Genomic DNA, 22799 nt, shown 5'->3' on the forward strand with positions numbered 1-22799 from the left:
AAAACGGTAATAGCACATAGAGACTAAGGCAATAATAGGTGTTTACAATCACTGACAAATACTCTACACTGTATATATTTGTATGTACTAGAAATTTTTTATGACTTGTAACACAATAGGTTAATTTATACCTGTAGGACCACAAATGCGATGAGTGGTTCAGCAATCTTAGAATGGTCATATTGTCACCAACAAGTGACAAATTCAGAGCTCCCTTATCACCTTTCAACTTCCAAAGCATATGTAAGCCATCACTAATGAATTCATGTTACGTAATGCATAGAAATATTGCAGAAACAAAACTGACCCATTTATTTGTAGTGGATTTCATGCATCTTAAATGTGTAATGTCATCATTTTGATGTATGGACAGAACTATGAAATCACCACCCAAAGAAAGGGCACCCTTCTTTCCCAAATGCATCAATATTTTTCCAGGTATGCTCTTAAACTATAGGTGGGAACCCATGGGATTTCCCTCATCCACTTTAACATGTCAACTGAAGCCATTGTCCACAGCATTTCTAAGTAGCTATACTGTTGAGATTTCATGGATATTATTTCACTGTCATATCTAGAAGTCAAAATCATGTCAGAGGCTTTCTGGTCCTCTGACTCTTAAATTTTTTCCATCCCTTCTTCTAAGATGTTTCCCGAGTGTTGGGGATAGAGGTATTGTAAATTTATAAATTGAGATGCCCCACAGTCAGTTCTCTGCATTTCGACTAGCTGTGTCTTTCTGTAATGGTCTGTGCTGCTTTGATGAGTTACTTTGATGAGCAGTAAGTTACTTTGATGAGTGGTAAGATCTACACTTATTGGTGGGATAAGAATACATATTTACAATCCAGTTAGAAATTATATTGGTTTGAGTGGCATTAGGTTCTCCCCTGGGATCTGTAATCCCACTTGCCACAGATTCAGCGAGGCTTAATTACAATTAAAGAGCTATTGGTTACTTGGAAAATATAAATGCCACTGGTGCACATGTAAGAGTATTGTGCAGAGCTTGCCATTGTGTAATTTGGTTTGTAGATGTCAAAGTTGGGTAGGTCTATTGATTGCTTTCCTCCCTTGGCAGCTTACTCATCACCTTCCAAACCTATGAAAGCTAGTCCTCAGGGAAGAGGCTTCCAGTTTATTCCCAAGCCAATTATCCAAGTCCTTTGTTTCAAATATTAGGTCTTTCAGCAAGAGGAACTTATCTTCAACTTCTGGGAAGCAACTAAGGCAGCAGCAATGGCCTATTTTGTTTGGGGAGACTTTTAGAATCCTCCTATCAAAAACTGAAAAGGATTTTTTTTTTAATGTCTGGTACCAGGGTTTTTGTTAGACAGCCCACAGCTCTTGGAAGTTCCATTATCACTGTTTCCAAAGATTATTACATTCCTGTACTACAGATCCTCACCAAAGCCCATTGGCAGATTAGGCTATTTTCTTTCAGGATAAAACTCTTTCATTGCTGGCTCCGTGGCACTACTAAGCTGGATGCTGTAAGCTTCTCTGCTTTCCAAACTTCATCCCTAAACTAGGAGATGACTGCTAAAATTTCAGAGCCCAGAAGGAGACAGAAAAGATATAATTTCTTGCTAACATCTCTAAGCAATGGTTCCCTCATCAGACAACAGGTTCTATTTTCAGGTTGTTTTATAGGATTCCACACTAGCCTCAGAGTTAACATTGCTAGATGTTAACTAACATCTCAGGCCTCTGAGAGCAGTGACCAGTTAACCTCTGTCACCAGCTTTTAGGTTCTGATAACTAAGCTCTTCCTTCCATTACTTCTGGTTCTTGAAATGGCAGGCAAGTCTTGCTTTTTCCATTGTTTTCCCTTTTCTTTCAGTGCTGGAGTAGAACCTGTGTAAACATTGTACAAATTACCATTGAGTTATATCTCCAAGCCTCAGTTTTTGGAGATTGAATTAGGCTGAAAACTCCTGGTACCTCGTGCCACAGCCTCCTAGATTTCAGGCTAACAGGCTCACACACTCTTATTTGTACATTGTGTTCTCATTGAATACTCTCTTATTAACCAATTCTGTGTCAAACTCACTCTTACAACAACTACGGTACTTTAGATTTTTTTTTTACTTGACACTAACTTCAAGTCACATTAATGTTCCCAGACACGCTTACCCTATCCTCCAGAAGGTACAGCGTGCATCAAGAAGAGGTTGCATGGGAGGAACATTCTATTGGAAAGACTTATGTGAAGGAACACTAGTTAGTAGTGTGTTCTGCTTTTCCAGAGGACCCGAACTCAGTTCCAGCACCCACATGAATATCTCCCAAACGTTCATATATAACTCCAGGTCAAGGGGGTCTAATACCCCCTTCCTGTGTCAAAAATGACCGAAGTCACATGTACAAATTCACTCTCACACACATAGATGCAAACGATTTTTTAAATGTAAAATATTTTTTTTGTTAAAAAAAGATGCTTGTTACAATAACAGGCAGTTTTAGGTCACATTCTGCCATACACACCAACAACCACCGGCCAACAGAAGGAAAACTACTTCTGTAATCAACTCTTTTTTTTTTTAAATCTTTTATTTTTTTTTATTAATTACACTTTATTCATTTTGTATCCCCCCATGAGCCCCTCCCTCCTCCCCTGCCGATCCCACCCTCCCTCCCCTTTCTGCATGCATGCCACTCCCCAAGTCCACTGATAGGGGAGGTCCTCCTCTCCTTCTTTCTGATCTTAGTCTATCAGTTCTCATCAAAAGTGGCTGCATTGTCCTCTACTGTGGCCTGGTAAGGCTGCTCCCCTCTCAGGGGGAAGTGATCAAAGAGCAGGCCAATCAGATTATGTCAGAGGCAGTCCCTCTTCCCATTACTATGGAACCCACCTGGACACTGAACTGCCATGGGTACACCTGTGCAGGGGTTCCAGGTCATCTCCACAAATAGTCCTTGGTTGGAGTATGAGTCTCTGGGAAGTTCCCTGTGTTCAAATTATCTTGTTCTGTTGCTCTGCTTGTGGAGTTCCCGTTCCCTCCAGCTCTTACTATTTCCCACTTCTTACATAAAATTCCATTCACTCTGCCCATCAGTTGGCCATCAGGCTCAGCATCTGCTTTGACAGTCTATACTGCAGAAGCTTTCAGAGGCCCTCTGTGGCAGGTTTCAAGGTTGTTTCCTGTTTTCTTCTGGCTTTCAGAGGTCCTCTGTAGCGGGTTCCGAGGTTGTTTCCTATTTTTGTTTTCTTCTGATGTACATCCTCTTTGCCTTTCAAGATGGGGATTGAACATTTTAGTTAGGGTCCTCTCTTTTGCTTAGTTTGTTTAGATGTACAGCTTTTAGTGGGTTTATTCTATATTGTATGTTTATATGAGTGAGTATATACCATGAGTGTCTTTTTGCTTCTGGGTCAACTCACTCAGGATGATCCTTTCCAGGTCACACCATTTACCTGCAAATTCTTAAACTCAACAAAGCTCTATTTTCTCTCTCTTTGGGAGTATTAGACACACTAGTGCCCCCAAATACCTTATACTTTAGTATACAATACTTTATACTCTTGCTCTTTTAAGGTTTGAGATAAAAAAATGCTTAGCATGAAGTGAATGAATTCACCTTTTACATTTTGAAACAGACACCAAAGTTTATTCCATATACTGCAAGGCAGTGGGCTGGGCAGCAACAAGAGTTCAGTTGTTATTTATAAGTCTGTGAGGAATCATCCCTTTGGAAGAGTACTGCTTTGCCTATAGTGAGATATTTTGCATTCATATTTCTGGATTTATTTTTATTTTGCCATGTAAATGAGAGCAGTCCATATCTGCCAGTGTTCAGTCCTAAAAGGTCAGCTTGAGCAGCTGTGCAGGTAACATCATTCAATCGACACCTTGCACAGGAGGGTCACGCAGATGAGGGCAAAAGCTTGGATGACAATGAAGAAGCTCAGTGATGATGGGTTACTGTATGGCCCCTCCTCAAAATTTGGCCAGAGACAAGGTTTTTCTTTTAAGGGATTTCTGAATTAATCTTGTGGAAAGTCCCTGATGGGGATCCATTCTCATCTATGATCTCTTAATAAGACCGTAAATGCTATACTGTTCACATAATCTTATCATGTAGGGTTGTAGGTACAAGACCAATAATCTAACACACATTTTAGCTGTAAAATCAGACTAGGCTTGGATTCCAAAGACCATAGGCTATGACGCCCAGTAGGTGAGCACTTCTTAAACATTTTCTATTTGGGACTTAGTTTCATTCAAGAGATTTTTCACATGAGGCCAAGCATATAAATAAATAAAGTGAATGTAAATTTTAAATATTTAGTGATAATAAAATATAAAAATAATTTAAACAATTATTTGGTATATATGTAATTTTGCCATTTACTAATGGTGAAAATAAATTCTCTGGATAATGAGACGTATGAGCTTCTTTATAAACATAGAGTTAAAACTTGGGTGAATATTCAGAATTATAGGTGTTCAAACAAGGCTATACCTTTTCTTAAGTTATCCATATTATGCAGAACAATGTGCCTGGTCCCAAGAGACTCAGTTTAGCAAGGATTTTTGGTTTTATTTTGAGGAGGAAGGATGACTGTGCAGCTGAGTGGACATATGAACTGTACCATCTGTCTGGCACTGCCCATATGCCATGAAAAGATAAATGACTTATACTTGGGAATACAAAGAGTTCCTCTCTATGGGACTGTGGAGGGGAGATGGGTGTGTTGTAATAATATCAGAAAAACAAGGATCAAGACCTTATGGGCATATCATACCCCATGGAAAAAACTGTAACTTCTTCACCTAGGCCCCACACGGATGTGTATACCTGGCTCTACAAGTACCGCCAACAAACTGTCATCTGACCACCTGGAATGTGCATCGAGAACGGACAGGCTGAAAGCTCCTCAGTATCTCATGTGCTTCACATGAAGCAACATGTGCTTCAGGTTGGCCCCATACGCACGGCTGATGCTGCCTATGCTGCCTGTTTTTCTGTTTGCCATCTGGACCTGCCATCCATCTGCAGGCCCGTACCTTCATCTGTACTCAGCTGTGCCCATTGTCATCTGCAGCTGGACTCCACTCTGCGGCTTCAGTTGCAAGGCTGTGATGTACGGTGGCCTGACTCACAACATAAGCACTTTTTCCAGAAGTTGCTTTATTTCATCTCCCACAGAGGCTTATTTCCATCTCCCTCTATCAACTATCTTGCCTCTCAGGATTTCTGAGTCTGCTTGAGCTTTCTGCAACCTCTATCTCTTCACAGAATTCTGCAAAATCTAAACATATTGCCTCTGTGATGTGTATCCTAAGAATTAATTAGTAATAAAAATTAGAATAGAAAGACCTGTATTCACCTCAGCCAGAACTCTCAAAGGAAATCTGGCAAATTACTGATGTTCAAATCAGAGAAACTTCTGAATTTCTTGCCATTTAATAAATTGTGGCATCGAGGACAGACAAATGTGTTCATTCCTGACATAACCCCCTTATGACAGTAGAATGTTGAGCATCTTCTGCAGTTTTCAGAATTGAGCAATAGTTTGATTTTGTAATCATCGATTCTGAGACTATTGTTTTATGTAAAAAAATAGTACAAAATTACAGGAGCTGGTTTAAGGTCATTGCACAAATTGTTGGATATTCCATTCTAGCCTTCAGTCAAAATGCATTTAATATTTTTTAAGCAATAAAACTCAACAATTAAAAAAATCAAAGTCAAACATTCTAAAAGAATACAATCCAAAGATTTCATTAATTCGGTGGGAAAATAGAACAAGTCTTTATTTCTGTAGTTAAATCTGTTTTTCTAAAAGTGGGAAACATTATACATACAGTAAGAACACAGCCATTTGTAACACTGTAGCTTCAAATCTTAGCTGAAGTGTTTCAGGCAGTACTAGTTGTTCTGTGCATAATAATGGCAAGTGCAATGCAAAATGCTCCCTTCTTATGCTCAGAACCAAATCTTCAGTGAAGTCATGCAAGGAAACATGGCATCGCTGGCTTTCTGAAATGCTTGCATTTGATTTTGGATAAAACTTAGGTCATTAACTATGCTTTCAGAAACCTTTTTCTGTTGTTACATTTTTTTTACAACCCCACATCCAGTGATTTAACCCATGTGGTATTATAACTGTAGTTTTAAAAATTGGGCAATAGATCCCTACGCCAATCCCTCGACAAGTTAGAAAGGCCAATCCACACTATTGGTTAAAGATAACAGCAGAAGAGCCCTTAAAAGCGGGTACTCAGAAATGTGGGAACCTTAACAATTTCAGCATTAAACCCTCCATACCTGAATTAGGCTACTTCAAATAATTAATAATCCCTATAAGAGTGCATTAAAAGCTATAGTACCAAGCATGGCTCATTCCCTGGGGCCTAGATAATACTGGAATTTTATTATAAGAGTAATAATACATCTCAAAAATAAATATGTTCACAAAACTTATAAATATTTATTCACTTGGCCAGTAAAATTTCACTCTATAGAATTAAATGAGGAAAATTCAAATTTTATATATGATTGAAATCTTTGTATAAAGCTCTCCCTAAGGGTAGTTCTGGTTTATTTCTGTTTCCTAGTCCACCAGATCATTATCTCTCATTTACAGCAGGGATTAGGTTTGGACAATGTGGCCCTTTACAATTCCAATAAATCAAGTAATAAAATGAGTCACAATGTTTATTTCCATCGTCAATACATTTTGTTGGTGGGCTGCACATGTAAAGTGTTTGAGAGTCAAAACATGTTCTCTGTTAAGGCTAAAGTTTATACTACTATTAAGTATTTCTTTCAGGACTACATCTTCCCAATGACCTGCTTCATGCATGTGTGAGTTACATATAAGTGTATAAATAATTTGTTATCTGTGTATTGAGATAATGTGCTATGTAATTAAAATTAGAATTTAATGAGTAAAACTCTCTTTTTTTTTTTTTTAGTAAATGAAGTGAAGTGGTTAAGGACCATTTTCAAGTAAAAAATATAAACTGATCAGAATGACTTATTTTAATTCATGTCATCTGAACTATATAAAGTAATCATGTTAACTTACAAGTTAGCAAATCTATATTATATAGGCATTTGTTCCAGTAACCAAAGGTTGTGGCTTTAATCCACCTAATCAATGACATTTGAAAACTACCAAAATATAAAAGGAAAATGAGAATAAAATAAAATATTTAACCAGGGAATCATTTACAATTTCAAATAATTAACAAAGAAGACATTTTGGAGAAGCTGGCTCTTTAAAACTGCAGTAATTAGATGAGAATTAATAGCTGACCAAAAGTGAGAGAAGTGCGAACAAAAGAGACCAGTTCTGTATCTAATTTACACGAGGGAAAACAGATTTATGAAAAGGTTTCAAAAGGATGCTTTTCTCTGACTTTGCATACAGAGAGAAGAGAACACTTCATGATGTTGTGCTTGCTTAGAGATATAAAGCTCCTGAGTTAGGGAAAAGTGCATAAGAAGAAAAGCTTTGAAGGGGCCCAGAAAAGGATATCAAAAATACCCCTGCAGGTAAAGTTCTGTGTCCTCAATGGAATACTACTCAGCAATTAAAAACACGGAAATCATGAAATTTGCAGGCAAATGGTAGGACCTACAAATGATCATCCTGAGTGAGATGTCCCAAAAGCAGAAAGACACACTTATATAGTCCTATAAGATAGGATAAATATACTGAAATCTATCCACCTAAAGAAGATAAACAAGAAAGAAGACCCAGGGTACGATGATCAATCCTCACTTAGAAAGACAAATGGGATGTACATGGATGTAGGAGCAAACAAGTAACAGGACAGGAGCCTACCGCAGAGGGCCTCTGAAAGTCTCTACCTAGCAGTGTATCAAAGCAGATGCTGAGACTCATAACCAAACCTTCAGCAGAGTGCAGGGAACCAAAAGAAAAAAAAAAAAAAAGGTGGGGGGTTAATACGACCTGGAGAGGACAGGAGTTCCACAAGGACCAAACATATCTGGGCACAGGGGTCTTTTATGATATGAGACGGTTTCTCCAAACAAGGACCATGTATGGATGCAACCTAGAGCCCCTGCTCAGATGTAGCCCTTGGTAGCTCAGTATCCAAGTGAATACTCTAATAAGGGAAACAGGGACTGTTTCTGACATGAACTCGATGGCGGGCTTTTTGACTGCCCCCACCCCCACCCTGGGAGAAGCAGCCTTGCTAGGCCACAGAGGAGGACTTTGCAGCCAGTCCTGAAGACACCTGATAAACCAGTATCAGATAGAAGGGGAGGAGGTTCTCCCTTATCAGTGAACTTGGAAAAGGGCAGGGAGGAGATGAGGGTGGGTGGGTGGGGTTGGGAGGGAAAGATGGAGTGGGATACAGCAGGGATACAAAGTTAACAAACTGAAACTAATAATAATAATAAAAATAATAAAAGTTCTGTGTCCTTGGATTCAGTGGAAGAACACGCCTCTTAGAGCCAGGCTTGATATTAACGGGTCTGCAACATTAATTCCAAAACATTTATTTCCACTTCCTGCTCTTTCCTACACATCACAGTAGAGGGACTACCTGCTGTCCTCTTACTGTTACTGTGTCACAAAGTCATTGTACCTGTTTTATGGATATGTGAGGATTGGATGCTTGGCTTTGTCTAGTCTTCCACTCCAGGCTTGCTGTTTCCTGAAAGGGCATTTGTGATGAAATATTTCTTTACTTCAGAATTCTTAACTGTGTTACGAGTTATTTAGTTCAAATTTAAATATATTTATTTTTCTGAAATAGATAAGAACTTAGAAAAGATAGAACTTAGAGAAATTCTTGATTACTAAGTCCGTTCAATGGCAATCATTTTTACTCCTGTCAAGGGTTAGAGAGGAAGCTATAGCACTATAGAAACAGGGACATAAGAATATGACGGGTATCACACATTTTTATATTTTTATTTTATAAAAACTACATTTGTCAGTTGCCTGCCATTCTAAAAACTTTGAAATAAAGTGTAGCCAAAACCATTTTCCTGGGAAGACTGAAGAGCTGCCTTTCTTGGCCCAAGGGGAGCAGGAGTTATAGCAATCCCGATCTTACGAAAGTGAATATGGGCTATCTATCTATCAATCATATCTATCTATCTATCTATCTATCTATCTATCTATCTATCTATCTATCTATCTATTTATCTATCTATCTATCTATCTATCATCTATTGATCTATATATCCATCCATCTGTAAAGTCTATCATATATCCACTCACCTACCTATATATCTCTCTCTCTACCATCTATTTATCATTTTCTATCTATTATTTATCTGCATATTAATCATTATCTATCTGTCTATATCTGTCATTACCTACCAATTTATCATCTATGTATCTATCATCTATGTGTCTGTCTATCATCTGTCACCTATCTATATATAATTATCTATCAATTTATCTATCATCTACCTACCTACTATATATCTATTATCTGTTTATCATTTATCAATCTACCATTATTTATCCATCTTTGTATCTATGTATTTATCTATCATATATTCTATCTGTAATGTATCTATCAATCTCTTTCTATCATTATCCATATATATATATATATACCAACTATCTATCATCTATCATTTATCTATCAACTATCTATCCAAAAGCAATTATTTATAGCACATTGTAGTTATTGTGACTCTTTCTAGGACTCAACATCATTCTAATCATTCATATGAAGCTTTAGAGTAACTTGAGTGCTTAAATTAAAATTTATGTACTTAAAAGTGAAGAGCTATATAGATATAAGGTAAAATGTGGATATGTGATATATCTTTACATGATCATTTTTTAGTGTGTGCATGTATAAATTTTAAGTTTATATACTGAACAGGTAGTTTTCAAAAGACCTACAAATGGTTAATGAATATGTGGAAGGGATTTAAACATCACCGGCAATCAGGAAAATGTAAATCAAAGATAAGTTGAATGCAGTCTCATCCTTAGTTGGAATATCTATCATCTAAAAAGCAAAATCTGCTTTGAAAATAGTTGAAAAACTGTTCTTATTGTATGGTAGAGTATCTTTTGGATATATACTCAGGAAGTGGTATAGCTGGGTCTTGAGGAAGAACTTTTCCCAATTTTCTGAGATAGAGCCAGATTGATTTTCAAGTGTTTGCACAAGTTTTGCTCCCACCAGCAAAGGATGAGTGTTCCCCTTTCCTCATATTCTCACCAGCATGTGCTGTCACCTGTGTTTGATCTTAGCCATTCTGACTGGTGTATGATGGAATTTCAGTGTCATTTAGATTTGTATTTTCCCAATGACTATGGTCATTGAGCATTTCTTTAAGTGCTTCTCAGCCATTTGGTATTTCTCTGTTGAGAATTCTCTGTTTAAATAATTACTGGAGGGAGGGCAAAACCAACCCACCTACAAAACCTTCAACCCAAAATTTACCCTGTCTATAAGATGGACAAGGCAAAAAAACTTAGCAGAGATTGAGGGAATGTCCAGCCAATGACTGGCCCAATCTGAGACTCACTCCTAGGGGAGAGAGTCAACCCCTGACAATGTTAATGACACTCTGCTATGCTTGCAGCTGAGAGCCAAGCATAGCTGTCCTCTGAATGTTTCCATCCAGCCCCTGGTGGAAACAGATGCAGCGTCCCACAATCAAACATTGGGTGGATCACAGGAAGTCTTATAGAAGAGTGGAAAAAAGGATAGAAGGACCCGGAGGGGATAGGAGTTCCACAGGAAGACCAACAGAGCCAACTATCCAGGCCCTAGGGAGGCCTGTGCAATATCATCCAAAGACCATACATGGACTGGACTTAGGCCCCCTACACAGATGTAGCCGATGGGCAACTCTGTCCTCATATGGGTATCCTAGTAAGCAGAATAGAGGCTGACTCTCACATAGACTATGATACCTGCTCTTTTATCACTTTCCCCTGGTGGGGCTACCATGCCAGGCCACGGGAAAAGAGGATGTGGTCAGTGACTGGGATGTAAAAAGAATTTAATTAATTATTTAAATAGAAATTAAAATCAACTAATTCTCTGCAGTGCGTGAAGGAAAGGGATACTTATACATTCCTGGTGTGAATGTATATTAATCTAGCTACTACAGAAATACTAAAAATATTGCTATCACATGATGCTCTAGGTATATATGTAAAAGAATCTTATTATAAAAATGATTGCAGATCCATTTTTTATTGCAACATTAGTTGTAATAGTCCAGTTATGAGATCAGCTTAGGTACCTCTTCACCAAGAAAAAAAGAAAGTGCAGGATGTATTTATCATATACATATGCTCACACAAGAGTACTACCTATCTGTAGTAGAAAAATGTGTTATTTGTAAAATAAATTAAAAAAAAACAAATAAAAATGATGGGAATCACCATGGTAAGCAAAACAGAGCTGAATCTGGAAACAAAAATATCACATGTAATCCCATGTGTGGAATATAGATTTTTTTTTAAGTTATGAAAGTAGAAAAAAAACTATTAAGGTAGAAGAAAGGACCTACTTGGAAAGGAGCAGAGAATCAGAGGATAAATTTGATCAATGGTATCTAATTTGAGAAGAAATATAATGTAATCCACTACTTCATGTAGTTAATGGCTGCTAATAGTTTTTAAAATCAATTATGAATTATGTATTTATGCCTTCTCTCTCTGTATGTGTGTGTTTGTGTCTATTAAAGTGTGTTGTGATGCAGATGTTGAGGTCAAACAACTAGCTGGGGACTCACTTCTCTCCCTTGTGTGCTAGGATAATGAAGCTCTGTGACTATACCACTTGGTCATCCTGCTGACCCACTTCTCAACTTTTTGATGTATTGTCCTTTGTTTCTTTAATATAAACATACATATCATTTAATCTAACAACGCTATGTTTAATTTAATATTTTATCAAGAGTAAAGTCAGACTTTATAAATAACATTTTTAATTTACTAGTTTTAATAAAATTCTACTTATGATTACCAAAGTAAACACTATTGCATTAAGAAAGTCCTGGTTCTTATATTTATGGTTGTGAACTTAGTCTTTAATGGTTGAACCATCCAGCACGGTTATGGTCACTGTAACTCATTGTATTCTTTTATGTATTTTATAAAGAACTAGATGACTTTAAATATAGAGGAATGATAAGAAGAAAAATTAATTGTTACTTTATTAGTACACATTGTGTGCCTGTGTTGAAACATCTCATCACAATCCTTTAATTATGTACAGTTATTTTGTATAAATTAAAGAAAACCAAAATGAATATTAAAAAAATGTCTTGATTCATCCAGCAAGGTAGCTACAGAAGCTAACAGCAACAACAACAACAAAATCCCCAATTATGCAAATGAGGAAGCTTGGAGACTAACAGACAGGAAAGGAATATAATGAAAACATTGCTTAAAACTAGAACACAACATCTAACTAAATAACTTCTAATTCTTTAAAGCCTTTAGCGTCCCATGTTTAATCTCGAAAGTGATAATACTTATATTCCTGCAAGTGTAGAGTTCTGTGGCTTGTCAGAAACTAATAAAGAATCTTTTGACACCAATGATGGTTAATGCGGCCATTAAAAAAAAATCTCAGCTTCTTTTGTCTGACTCTGGTGACAGTCTTTCCAAGATGGCAAATTGATTGAGTTTTGCCTATCAAGTCCCACATTTAATTTTTTGATTTCATTGATGACAGCTTTCTTCAGTTGTAAGTATAAAATTGTGTAGAACCCTGCCTTCTAAATTCAGTTCAATTGTTGTATTACAGCAACAATGCGATAACTACACTACACTAGTAATTGTTCAAGTATATATACATGGCTATTGTACATTATCAGAGAGGAAAGGAATTTCTACTTTGTTTTAAATGACTTGTCAGTCTTGCTTCAGTATAGTTAATAAATCGTGGCATTTAGCCTCAAGTTCCAAAATGTCATATTTTTTTTTTTAATGAAGAACAGAAAATGTCATAATAGAATTGTTACTGTTCTTGTTGTTGAATAAAATTTCACTTTGTCCATAACTCTCCAAAGTTCATTGGAAGATATTGGTGTCTTATTCTATGTCGGTACAACAGCAAGTAACTGCATGTATTTCTATCAGTAACATATGAATCCGGACCCCATGCTTATTTTCAGTTATTACTCATTTTATAAAGTTATTTGAATATATATCCTTTTAAAGCACATAAGGATATTGTAAATGAATAGGTAACACTCTGTCGCAGTTTTTTTTTGTTTAAACATATTTTGAAAAAATAAAATGGAAAAACACTGGTGAGAATTATAAGATTCAGACATGAGTTCTGCTTTTTAAAACTTAGATGCAGAATTCTCTGGGAACTGTGGTAGCCGACTCTGTTTCTGAACAGATTTCCCTAGGCAGCTACAGTATCATCAGCACATATTTGAAATTGTCCCTGGAATGTGATAAACACTTCTTCTCATGTGAAGTTTCTTTCTTTGATGTGATTGTTAACTTTTACTTTTTTTTTATTTTATTTTTCTTTTCAGTTACATTTTGTTAACTCTGTGTCCCAGCTGTATCCCGCTCCCTCATTCCCTCCCCAACCCCACACTCCCTCCCTGGTCTCCTCCTTGCCCCTTTCCAAGTCCCCTGATAGGGGAGGACCTTCTCCCCTTTCATCTGACCCTGTTTTATCAGGTATCTTCAGGGCTGGCTGCAAAGTCCTCCTCTGTGGCCTAACAGACTGCTCCTCCCCTGGGGGGGGGGGGTGTCAAACAGCCTGCCCTTGAGATCCTGTTAGAAATAGTCCGTGTTCCCCTTACTTTGGAAAACTACTTGGTTACTGAGCTACCACAGGCCACATCCGAGCAGAAGTTCTAGGTTATATCCATAGATGGTCCTTGGTTGAGTGTCAGTCTCAGAAAAGACCCTGTGCCCAGATATATTTGGTCCTTGTAGAGCTCCTATCCTTTTCATATCATACTAACTTCCCTTCTTTCATATGATTCCCTGCACTCTGCCGAGGGTTTGGTTATGAGTCTTAGTGTCTGCTTTGAAACACTGCTAGGTAGAGTCTTTCAGATGCCTTTTGTGGTAGACTCCTGTCATAAGTTCAATGCACATCCCATTTGTCTTTCTAAATGAGGATTAATCACCTTCGCCTGTGTCCACTTTCTTGATTATCTTCTTCAGCTGATAAACACCCTCAGCAAAGTGGCAGGATACAAAATCAACTCAAAAAAATCAGAAGCCCTCTTGTATGCCAAAGACAAAAAGGCTGAGAAAGAAATTAGGGAAACAACACCCTTCACAATAGCCACTAATAACATAAAGTACCTTGGTGTGACTCTAACCAAGCAAGTGAAAGACCTGTTTGAGAAAAACTTCAAGTCTCTGAAGAAAGAAATTGAAGAAGATATCAGAAGATGGAAAGATCTCCCGTGCTCATGGATTGGTAGGATTAACATTGTGAAAATGGCCATCCTGCCAAAAGCAATCTACAGATTCAATGCAATTCCCATCAAAATACCAACTCAATTCTTTACAGACCTTGAAAAAAAGATTCTCAGCTTCATATGGAGAAACAAAAAACCCAGAATCTCCAAAACAATCCTGTACGACAACAGATCATCTGGAGGTATCTCCATTCCCGATCTCAAGCTGTACTACAGGGCAACAGTAATAAAAACTGCATGGTATTGGCATAGAAACAGAAAGGAGGATCAATGGAATCGCATAGAAGACCCAGAAATAAACCCACACACCTATGAATACTCGATTTTTGACAAAGAAGCCAAATCCATTCAATGGAAAAAAGACAGCATCTTCAACAAATGGTGCTGGACCAACTGGATGTCTACATGCAGAAAATGAAAATAGATCCATATTTATCACCCTGCACAAAACTAAAGTCCAAGTGGATCAAGGACCTCAACATAAAACCAGATACTCTAAATCAGTTGGAAAAAAAAAGTGGGAAACAGCCACTCATTGCCACATGTGTATTAAACATTCTTCAAAGTTCAGTGATTATAATTTTGTGGTTCTGAGAGTAAGAATATTATAGGTTCAGCACCGATTTATCTTGGTCTATGATTATTCACTTAATAACAATTCATTGTCAAGTTCTATGTCTGACCTAATCTCTTTAAACTGTCAGAGAAAGTCTTATAAACTTAATATACCATTAGCTTTCACCATCTCTAAAACTAAGACTATGTAAGTCAACATTTAAAGCCTACAACAGAATTTTCTGCATTTTGCTATAACTTACCTGTCTGATGTTTCCACCAACATATTTTAACTTTGCTTTGATGTGTGATTTGATTTTGTTGTTTTTGTTGTTGTTGAAATAGAAACATATGCTTTGCACATTAGTTCATATTATTTGGAGAAACCTGGATCCATGTCTCTATGTCATGGTTGCTCATATTTGGCTCAGAAATCATAGTCTCTTACTTTCTTCAAAGTTAGAGTTGTGTTTAGCATTACTTGTCTATACGCATACTAGTGACTGCACTGGCTTGCAAACTAAGAAAATATAACCAAAAAAAAAAAAATCTTTGTCACACAAGAGGATGGTGTTCTAAGGTTGTATAGTCTTAGACTTATTGTGTGTGATTCAAATGTATAGAATTTTCTGCCAGTTGATTTTTTTTTTTGCAGCGTTCTGCTTGTCAGACTCATGATCTGTCTGTGCTCTCATGTTTCTGATGCTCTATTATGTAAAATGTGATTGTATAACTTGATCAAATGCTTTTATGTGAAAGAAATTCTGCATTTCCAAATGAAAGACAGAGAGGTTAAATCTGCTCTATGAAAGCAGAAGGGGAAATAATAATAGAGAGTTGATGGATTTGGCCCTTTAAACTGAGTTACTATTTGAAATAAATATTGGAAAATATATTCATGTTATTTCCTCTGCCTTGGCTCTTTTCGGTATATTCCTGGCTGGTAAAATCTGACCGAAATGCAATCTGCAGATTAAAAATAAACTCCTCTATGAATTTCCCTGACATCTACTGGGCAAAGTTAGGAACTTTCTGTTTTTTTGTTTTTACAGGAATTCAGACTGGGGTGAAATGCAGACTTATCTGATATAACTGAGTTTTATTAGGTCTAAGAAAAGGACTAGCAGATCAGACCCATTTAAATATTTCAGTGTTTAATATGCTACATTAACAACATGCTGCAAACTGGGAGTCTTAGAGCCACAGAAACATATTGTCTCTCAAATTTCAATGTTCTAAGTGAGGGTATAACAGAGCCTGTTAACACTCCAGGCTTATGCCTCTTGCATAGCCTCTGCTAAGGGCAACAGGCCCTGTGATTCTTGTCTTATAGTGCCATTCCTTCTACCTCTGTCACATGACTGTACCTACATGTCTCTGCCTCTAGAAATAGTAATTTCTCCCCGTGTCTTGAAATTCATGAACTGGACACTGGCTTTCACCAACTCTCAAACTAAAACTGTCATCAGACAACATCTGAAGCCTGCAGCAGAGTTTTCTCTGTTTTGCTAGATCTTACCAATATGATGGCCCAACCAGTTATAATGGACTAAAGTTTCCCACTGTTCCAATGAATTCATCAGAACAATGACCTCTACAGCCTTCATGTTTCGAATAACCCTTTCTTCTGGGATTCTATGGATCAGTACTTTAATATATGTGTTTGGGGGCTATACAATTATATCTATAACAGCACAAAAAGGAAAGAGCAAGTTTTGCTGAGGAACCCGGGACAAAACCTTAGGTAGGTGCTGTTATTAGTGTCAAATACCAAACCCAGAGCTTAGGGTTTGAATCTGTTGCTGAGCCCTGTAAAGGGAATGTTTGAGGATAGATATGCAAGGGCATTTGTGTGAGAATATGTCTGTGGGACCTGGAAGAGGTGGGATGGATGGAGAGCTTGAGGAGACAAGAATATCTAGAGTTCTCAGAATACCAGAGAGGAGGTATGAATGAAATCTACTGATGCTCCTCTTATGTATTTATCAGAAACTAGTCATTTGGGTTATGAGAAAGCAATCAAAAAGGAACATGCTACAAAAGGAACATCTGACATTATGACAGAGAACAGTGCTTTACAAAAACAGTGTGAAAGTTCAGGCCTCAGGTAAAAGGAAAATCACAAGGCCTAGAAATACATGGCTCATTACAAATGGACTCTAGTTATGGAAACTATGCGAAGCAATATGTTTTGTTTATTTATCTTTGAAAGTTAATATATTGAAAGAACTATAAAGACATAGTACTTTCTACTAAAAAAGAATATATTAAGGATCTTTTACTTTTGAAAAAGGACACCACAGAGAGCTGGAAAAATTATGCACAAATAGTAATAACAATAATACTTTGGTAGCTCTTAAGCTAGAGAGGTCTTCGTCTGAAGAAGAATTGGCTGTAACCCTTTGTAGACATTGTCATTATATTAAAAGACCAGCAACTTAGCAGAACCCATGAACTTTACAAAGCAGAGTGAGTGGAGGGCTCTCCAAAAGCCTGATTCCTTCCCCACTTCAAACGTTGTAGTAGGGGCATGGCAGGAAAAGAGGGAGAGAGGGCAGGATTGGGAAGGGATGAGAGAAGGGGTTACTGCTTGGATACAAAGTGAATAAATTGTAATAAATAAAAAATAAATTAAAAGAATTAAAAAAAATCTATGGTCAAATTAGACAGATCTGTGTAAAGTAGCTTTTATCTGTCATTCCAATACCTCTAAAAAAAGATCCTGGGGAAGTACATTCTGCAGGTTTCTTAGAAGACAATGAATTCAGTTATCTTAGTTAAGGTTGCAGTTGCTGCAAAGAAACAGCATGCACAAAAAGCAAGTTGGAGAGAAAAGGGTTTATTTTGCTTATATGTCAATACTGTTGTTTGTTATTGAAAAAAGTCAAGACAGGAACTCAAATAGGGCAGGATCCTGGAGGCAGAAGTTGATGCAGAAGATCTGGAGGAGTGCTGATAACTGGCTTGCTCCACATGGCTTACTCAGACTGTTTCTTTATAGAACCCAGGATCAACAGCCTTGGGATGGCACCATCCACAATGAGCTGGGCCATTTCCCACTGATAACTAATTGCCTTACAGCAGGCTCAAGAAGGCATTTCCTCAAGGGAGGCTTCTTTCTCTCTCATGGCTCTAGCTTATGTCAAGTTGACACATAAAACCAGCCAGTATATCACTGATAAACTTTGTGACCCCATATCTAAAAAAAAAAAAAAGTATACATGAATATGCATATATCTAAATTTATTAAATTAACCAAGTGTATATATATTTAATTATCTGAGTGTTCTCATCAGGGATCAGACAAGAAAACAGGAAACTTGATTTCAACCTGCTTAAATTGTTGATAGCTGATAGAAACATGATGTCAAATATTTCATCTGAAAAGACAGCTTTTTTATTTTTTAAATAAAATTTTTAAAATCACTGTTAAGTTAAAAATATTACTTATACTAAATGGGGAGGAGGAGTAGAAAGATGTGAAAAGGGAGATCTGGAAGGAAAATAAAAGAAAAGAAGAAAGAGGAGGACAAGAAAAAGAAGAAGAGAAGGAGAAGGAGGAAGAGGAAGAGGAGGAGGAGGAGAAAGAAGAAGAGGAAGAAGAAGAAGGAGGAGGAGGAGAAGAACAAGAAGAAGAACAAGAAGAAGAAAAAAAGAGCTGAAACAAAATTACAAACTGAGGATTCTGGAGAGTTATAAAGAAAGCTTCACTGCTTTGCCAACGTAGTTTTTGTAAATAACAGAAACCCTTGTGGCTTTAGTCATATAGTCAGTTTATCATGTTGACTTTCCATCAGAAACTTTCACTGTAGGGAATTTAACTGTCTTCATTTCTTCCTTTAACTCATTTCATTTCTCGCTCCTGATTCAGCTTGGAAGCACAAGGGTCAGGTGTAGTGACTTGGCCTGTCTGCCTCCGGGATGTTACTTTTAGATGATTTAAAAAGAATAAGGTTTTACTTGTTCTGTCAATGAGATGGCTGTGGTAGGATTCCATTGGTTCATTTTTCACTGACAAGTCACTTTCTAAGCCACGATAAAAAAAAAAAAAAGTGAGGAAATTGTTGGTTTGCTGTCCAGTTATACAGCTATTCTTGACCAAAATGAACTTTTCAGTTTATTGGCTTCACTTTCCAGCCACCCAAGTAGGACTGTCCCTAGTAGGTGCGCAGTCTATGTGCAGTGGTGACAGTCTGAGCCCGTGTCACTCAGACTCTGGAATTAGGTGGCTTGTGGGTATCAGCTTGTCAAATGGCCTGGAAATAAAAGAAGAAACATGTCAAATTTTCATGTCTCAATTTTCTTTCAAGTCTGATATAAAGGGGTGTTAAGAGTAAAACGTTAACATTGTAGCAATACTGCTGGTTTCAGAGCGTGGCGTTCGGAGCAGAGCAGGGAGGTTACCATGCCCTGCAGTCTGCTGAGCACAAAAGGCTGCCAAGGCAGCCACTCACTCCGCTGTCCGTAACACTTTTGAGAACAGTTTTCTCTGTCAGGTCTAGACTAATTGGGAAGGGGGTCTAAATATGTATCTTCACCTTAAAGAGAGAATGTTTCCATAGTCCTGTCTTAATTCCAAGACCAGCAAGAGAGGTGCTGCAGCAGGCCCGTTGTAAATTGTAAAAGAACTTTTCAACTGAGGAGAAAAGGAAGGGAAGAGTACTGACAGCAGCCAGGATAAAATAAAAATTTTAAAGTGAAGCATGAGAAGTAATCCTTGGATGTGGGAGGACCCTGTGATAATGTTTTTAGCATTATCACAGTATCCTTATCTGTCTTACTCCAAATGAGAGTGCTTCTCTTACTCCAAGGCCTCTTTTGCTCAAGTACTGCCCAAATATCCCTTTCAGAGTCTGTTCGTAGTCACTTGACTATTTCTGTAACTCTTAGTACTTTCTCCTTCAACTGATTCTCTTCTCAAGGATACAACTCTTAAGTTCATCTTGTCTTTCTAAATTTGATGGAAACACTAACCTCGTAGGAAAAAAGTAAATAATAATAAAAAATAATTAGGCTCTTTAAATCACTGTCCAAAATGCAGACAGGTGAAAATTTTGCTTCTATAATGGCTTCTAAACTGTCATTTTCTCTAATTTTTCACCTGGTTCCAAGTCAGTAAAAATTTAATCCTATTTCTACTCATAACTACAAATGGCTCTACTTGCAAAAGTTGTAAAATCCAAAAAATGAACTCTCTTAATAGAATAGGCCATGATTTCTAAGGCACAAGTCAAAGTCAGAGACTATAAAATGATAGTTTTAGGCTAAAATCTCTCAAGTTCTCTGGTGTTTTTTTTTTTTTTTTATCATTCAATCAGTTCTAAAGTCACCTTGAAATATACATAGTCTGATCCACAACTTACCACAGTTTCAATATGCCCACTTTAGAGACACATCTACCTCTGTGCAATCAGTTTTCCTTTTAGCCAAGACCTCCTTGCCAAACAGTCCACAATTTCTCAGCGTCATGTTCTTTTAATTTTCTTCATCAAATTGCATATTTGCCAAACTCTTATTCAGTCCTTATCTCAGGTATTTCTTCCTCTATGAAACACCCTCTTTCTCTTAGACATGAAAATATGTACCTTCTTTTTATTCTTGTACATACTTCTACCATGGCATTATCTAATTTACTTTTTATTGAGATATAACTGATATACACCAAGATCTCTCAAGCCCCTGATCACTTAAATTTTTGATACAGGGTCTCTCAATGAACCAGATTCTACCCTTCTTTGTCCCACCGGTGTTGTGCTTACAGATGCCTGACATTTAGTTTAGCTTTGACACAGGTGCTGGAAGATCCAAACTCAAATCCTCAAGCTTGCATTGCCGTTATTTTACCCACTAACCCATCTCTCCAACCCCCAGATCCACTAATCTTATATGCAAACTTTTGTGTCAAATGTTTTGGACTGCTAAATCAAACATTACTTGTACCCTAACATGGATTATATATCTTCTTCAAAGTTCTATTTTTGCCTTCTATTCTAGTAGGCCTTTCCCTATATAAATGTATAGAAAAGAAACACCTTTTGATTTCCACCACTATGGAGTTTCATTTTGTAAAACTTTATATAAATGAAATCATAGAATTCATATTCCTTCTTGCTTGGTTTCTCTGATCCACAAAATATCCTATTAATGTCTGCTTATTGAATTTATTCCACTTTTGTTACTGATACAGATTTTATGAGTGGAATAGCTATGAGGGGGTCAAGAATGGAAGGATTGGGTGGGGAGAGGGAGGGACTTTGGAGTTGGGGAGGGAATGTGAGGAGAAACAGAATTGTGGGGCATTTGAGGGCTGGTATAGAAACCTAGTACAATAAAAACTTCCTAAAAAATGTATGAAGATAATGTTAATGAAGTCTCCAATAATGAAGTATATTGTGGGTTCCTGACCCCAAGCTCCTGGAATAATTATTCCTGAGACTCAAAATATTATACAGATATCTAGGCCATATAGGTAAGCTCTTCTCTGACTAGCTCATAACTTAATATATCTCATTTATACTATTATTAGCTCTGCCACATGGCTGCTTACCTGTGCTCAGGCACCATGTATCCATCCTCTTTACATCTTGCTGGCTGAATCTTCCATGCCTGGCTCTCTCCGAGAATCACTTCTGTTTACTGGATGTCCCATCTCCTATTTTCTCCCTAAGCTACACACTAACCGATTTATTATTGACAGTTACTACATTCATACAGAACACAAGATATTCCTTCTGTAGAAGATGACAGAGGCCCAAGTGGCAGTCTTTTGTCACCAAATGAATCTTCTAGGACCTGATCTTGGTTACATCCAATTGAGTTGTTGAACAAAGAGATCCCATGGAAATCTCCAAACAACCCAATCCGTTGTCAAGATAATAGGGTTGCCTCTATAAATTGACAGCAAGCCTCCATTGTTGAAAACAATACCTACACAATTCTTTGAATATGGAGAATTAGTGCTGGTGGTTACATGGACCTTTCACCCCTATGTTCTAATGTACTTGTTGCATAAAGGTACTCTGCAAGCTAACAAAATAAATACAAGCACTAACACAGCCACAAAACCCTTAACTTACAATCTGTCCTGCCTACAAGATATGATAAGGCAAGGTGGCAGAAAACTTGTTGGAGTAGCCAACCACTGTCTGGTTTGACTTATGGTCCACTCCACAAGATATTTAGATGAGCAAATACCAGAAACTAGATAGCTCAGAGATCTAGGGTATAACCAAATATTACTGACCTAAAAAAATAAATAAACAAACAAAAAACAAAAAGGATCAATACCATAACTTCTAATATTCTCCTATACTCAGATCAGTGCCTTATTTAGTCATCATCAGAAAAGCTTCCTCGTGCTCCCGCTAAAAGCACATGTGAATAGCACCAGCATCACATTCCTTACTTAGGCAAAACTGAAACCACAATGCACACTCCCAAACCAGTGAACCTCTCTCATCTTCCTGAAAAAACAGTCCAGAAAACAGAAAGAGACGATCATAGCCCAAACTACAAACTCGAGGAACAAACAGTGAGGGTTATAAATAACCAGAAGGCTAGAGGCAGACATAAAAACACACCCAACAAAAATCAGGACATAATGACCTCACCAGCAACCCCACAAACCAATGGACACTTCAATTCACTAGATATACAAGAAAACGACCTCAAAACTATGTTTCTCCAGCTATTAGAGGCCCGTAAAGATGAAATGAACAAAGCCCTCAGAGAAATAGCCAAAGAAATTGAGACGAACCAAAAGGAAACAAATCGAGCTCTCAGAGAAATGACCACGAAAATTGAGACAAACAAAGAAGAAATGCACAAAGCTCTCAAAGAAATGTCCACAGAAATGAAGGCAA

The sequence above is a fragment of the Psammomys obesus genome, unplaced genomic scaffold (assembly GCF_907164565.1).
Source record: "Psammomys obesus unplaced genomic scaffold, mPsaObe1.curated_primary_1811, whole genome shotgun sequence".
Classification (NCBI taxonomy): Eukaryota; Metazoa; Chordata; class Mammalia; order Rodentia; family Muridae; genus Psammomys; species Psammomys obesus.